Here is a 5,250-nt window from a genome sequence, read left to right on the forward strand (position 1 = left end):
ATAATTTGATATAATATTTAATAAACATAACCAACTTTGGAGAAAAAAATTGAAAATAATATAAGATTTGGGAAGATTACATAAAAGAATTAGCAAATCCTAGTATGTAATCAGGCGAGAGATTTCGAGAAAGCCCAAAACAATCGATAAGTTTGAAAAATTGATTTTTTAACCAAAATCTCGTGGTCGATCTCGTCCGAGATAGATTGAAAAAAACTATTTTTACGAGTTTTCAAAAAACGTGCTCGTTTTATAAGATAAAAATCTAACCGTGCTATTTCTAACCATTTCACAAAGAAGAATTTTGTTATCTAATTTCTAGCCATATTTAATATTAAGATACATATAGAATCATATTCAATAAAAGATAATGTAATAATATTTAATTATATATATGCACTTTATCTTATCTCTCAAGTATATGGGAGTCTCTCAAGTATACATGAATATATAATCAAACCTTAAATAAACTACCTATTTCTTCTTTAACAAGAAAAACTACCTATTTGAATAATTGTATAGTCATGTTTATGAGAGAGAACTTTATTTCTTTTTCAATTTTTTATTTAAAAAAATTAGTAATATAAGTTTGTATTTAGAATATATTTTCAAATATTTAATTTAAAAATAAATGAAGAAATTTGAATGTTTCACAACTATTTAAATTTTTCATGTCTATTTTAATAAATTTTTATAAAAATTATTTAAAATAAAAACAAATTTTTGGAAAAACACTTTTTTTCAAATCAATTTACATATTTCTTAATCCCTATTTTTATTGCAATTTTTTTTTGTCAATGACGTGTCAGCCAGCTAATTAATAATAATCACATTATTAATGGGCCAAAAGTTCAATGCACTTGAAAAATAAATTAATTTAGTTTTGCAACTCTATACTCCAATGTCACCCAAGTTTTGTTTTTATTATATTTTTTAATTTCTTCTTGAAATTCGCACTTCTTCTACCTTCTCTTTTTATATGGTTAATTTGTATTTTTAATTTAAGTCCGAATTTAAATAGCCTAAAAAATTTATACATTTCATTAATTGAATTCTATTTTAGTGGAAATAAACGTTTTTAGTATAAGAAGAAAACACATAAGAAAAGAAACTAGAATAAGGGTAATTAACTTATAAATTAAACTTCCTTAGCATATATGTCGGTTTATTTTCATTAAATTAGAAAATTAATTAAGGTCTCATTTTTAATTTTTAATTTTTGATCTTTAAAAATTAAGCCTATTTTCTTTTTCTTTTTTTTTTTTTTCCTTACGATTTTCATCTTTCTTGAGTACAATGATTGAATTCTTAGCCAAATTTTAAAAAATAATAATAAAAAACAAGTATTTTTTTTTCAAATTTTGACTTGGTTTTTTAAATTATTGGTAAAAAAAAATGATAAAGGAAGAAATTTAGAAGTAGAAGTCATATCTATATGCCTAATTTTTAAAAACAAACAACTAAAAGTCAAATAATTATCAAACGAAACCTTACGCGCTTGATTTTTGAAAAATAATTACTTTTCAAGTAACTACTTTTATTTCTCGTTTGGTTCTTATGTGATTTATTAACCATTTATTAGATAGTTATATCTTCTTTTTTCACATTATTTTCTAAATGAAGAAACTAAATTACAATTTATGTCCTTGAACACCTTAATTTGGTTACCAATAGGGTAAGTTTACAAATTTTGTCCATTTAAGATAGTAAATTATTTAGGCTCGTCCGATAATATTTTATTTTTAATTTTTAGTTTTTGAAAATTAAACTTATTTCTTTTTAATTCTTACACTATTTTGCATCTTTCTTAAGTACAATGGTTGAATTCTTAGCTAAATTCGAAAAACAAAAACAAGTTTTTAAAAATTACTTTTTTCAGTTTTCAAAATTTGGCTTGGTTTTTTAAATCACTAGTAAAAATTAAAGTAATCAAATGGTTATCAAGCGAGACCTTACTTATTTTTATTTTAGAGATTAGTAGGTGGTTATTTAATCCACAGTTAGAATTTACATTTTAATAGTTTAATAAAACCCTAATTTATGAAAATATAGGGGACTATATGAGAGTTTTATCAAAACAATAAGAATGGAACTCCCTACTTAATTTTAACTTTCCACCATCTAAACTATAGAAACTAAAATGGTAATTTCACTCACTAAAAACCAAAAACTTAATATATATATATGTATGTATATATTTTGCTATTTCTTCTTATTTGTTTTTTAAATCGCTAAAATATTGGCTAATTTTTGTAAGAAAAATTAGAAAATAATCTAAAATTCAAAATAATTTAAATATTGATTGGTATAAACAAGGTCACGATCATTAAAATTCAAAATTGAAATCATAGTTCAATTCAATGGGTCTTATTTTATAGGTGCTATAATAGGACCATTATTGTAGTCGATGAAATTAGAATATTAAGGAGTCTAATAATTTGTTAATCTCGATACAATTATATGATTAGGTTTCATAATTTTCTCAATTTGTTTGTAAATTGACTAAATTTCATTATAAAAGTCAATAAAAAGTTTTGGTTTATGTTTGTTTGACAAGACAGTAACCTTATTAGGGAATACATCACTTTTGAAATATAAATTAAATTTTATCTCAATAATGCATAATAACATTGAATTTTCCAAGGTTAATTTTTTTTCTTTTTTCTTTTTTTAAGGAAAGGAAAAAAAAAATGTGTTATCAATTGTTGAAAAATATGAGTTTTATAGATATTTTTTAATTATTTGTTCTCTATAATTTTGGTTGGAGTAATTTGTCTATAATTGTACAAATAAAAATAAAGTTTTGGCGACAAATCTAAAAGTGAGGCTTTTGTTGTAGGGCACTCTAAATTTGGACTTAACTATCAAACCAAAATTTTTTAATTGCAATTCTAATTTTTTTTTTAAAAAACGTGGTTGGTGGGTTTCATGCTACTTTGGAAAACTTTATGATTTTAATTTATAGGATTAAAATATCATTTTCCACCTATACTTTCGATTTTATTGTATTTTATCTCTATATTTTTATTTGTTGGATTTTATGAGTTATTTTCAAATAAAGGAAAATGGACCAACTTATTTATAAATATAGCAAAATTTTACTATCTATCAGTGATTGATGTCTATCGCGGTCTATCACAAACAGACAGGGACATTTTGCCATAATTGAAAATATTTTCAATAGTTATACCATTTAAAACAATGGTCGTAATTTTAAAACAATGGCCGTAATTATAATGAAAATATTGTCCATGTCCTTTCAATAAATCCTAAAACTTAGTCATCCAATACAATTTTTTAAAGAAAAATTATTTTGAATGACAAAATTACTGAAAATAATTATAAACATAACAAAATATCACAGTCTATACGCGATAAACCACGATAGATTGAGATAGACTACTGTACGTTTCTATCATGAAACTGATGACACATATAGTAGTCTATCACGGTCTATCATAGATAGATTGAAATTTTGCTATATCATGTAATTATTTTAGTTCATTTTGTTTTTAAATTGGTTAAATAATAGTAATAGTAATAATCTTGTCAGAAAAGACAATCTAAAGATATTTCCACAATTCATAACGAAAATGCTAGTAGAGACGATTTTTATAAAGAAGATGTTAGAAAAGAAAATAAACAATTTAGTTCTAAGGTTTATTGGTGGTTCCATTATTATCATTTCTTCTTGTTATAGCCTATATACCTTGATGGAAACGAATAATTTTAGAGATTATTGAAGAATGGAAGTTAGTACCAAATGCAGATCATTGTATTATAGAGGACCCTACTGCTTTGAAACCAAAAATAGCGCGGCCTCTATGCTAAATCGCAAGAAGTTGGTTTCTCCCCAAGGTTAACACAACACTGGATCTTTAACGTGCATTCATTAGATAAAAGATTGGAATTAGAAGGAAAAATAATTCGAGAACAGTAATACAAAACAGAACGTGAAGAAGAAGAAGAGAGAAAACAGTTTTCAAATCTAAAAAATATATTTCAAATCCACAATTAATGAAGAACACATTAATAAATCCTTTTGTAATGCTAATAATATGATAACTTTTTGGTAGAAATATACAAGAGAAAAGTAGTAAAAAGTTATTTCTTTTACGTGCGAGTGCAGTTACCCAAATCCGACCACTCATTCAGACCGAACAGGCAACATGCACGTGTGGTGAAAGTTTCTATGTCCACTACAACCACAATTTAGAAGCTCACGTGCAAGCCTTTGTGTAGGAACATTGCTGTGGACCGAAAGACCAAGCCAATTTCAATAATATCCCATGAATGATTTGTATAACAAACAAAACATAAACTATTTTCAAAACCATTTCTAAACAAAGATTGGAGAATAATCTTAAGCACCAATATCTTCTGATTTGAATTAATGTGTATTGAATTGGGACAACAACTTTATTAGAGAGAACGAGTTACCTCTTGAACTTTTAACAATTATGGATGAGACCACACAATATGTTTTACTCCTTAAATTTTTTTCCTTGATTCTATGATACAATGAGTGATATTTAAGGTCATGCATATAAAACTCGAGGTCACCATGAAATCTCCAGAAAAAATCCTTAAACTTTTTCATAGAAGATGGTCACACTCATATAATGTCGTTAATTGCTTCATCAAGTCCGTCAAAGACAAACCACCCAAAAATTGAGTTAAGAAGACTACAAATCTATTTTGTACTAGGACCAACTTCATCAAGTCTGTAAGAGACAAGCCACTCAAAATCTAAGCTATGAAAATTTCACAATTATCCATTAAGTTCCTACTAGGAATACCCTAAAAAAGGGTCATGGAATTTTTTGCCCAAGGAGTTGAGAAGTAAAAGTTGGGAAGTAGGAGTTGTGAACTCCACTCCTTGTTTGACCGAAGGAGTTTGTGGGTCTCACTATTTAAAAACATCAATTTTATACCTTACGAATTCCTAGCACTGTGGGTCCCAGAAGTTCACAACTCCCTAGATTTCATAACTTCTTGGAGCTTACTATTCCATTCCTTGCCCCAAACACACCCTCATGGTTTGTATCCCCCACATACTGGGGATTTTAGAATTATTCTCTTTGTTAGGCCTTTGATGAGTGAATCCACTAAGTGCCTCTCGGACCTTATATACTTCAAGGAGATAATTCCTTTATTTAACAACTATTTCACAACTCCATTTCTTAGGTATATATGCCTACTTTTGCCATTATACACACTGTTCTGGGTAATTCCTATAGCAATTTGTTA

This window comes from Benincasa hispida, chromosome 1, assembly GCF_009727055.1.
Source record: "Benincasa hispida cultivar B227 chromosome 1, ASM972705v1, whole genome shotgun sequence".
Lineage (NCBI taxonomy): Eukaryota > Viridiplantae > Streptophyta > Magnoliopsida > Cucurbitales > Cucurbitaceae > Benincasa > Benincasa hispida.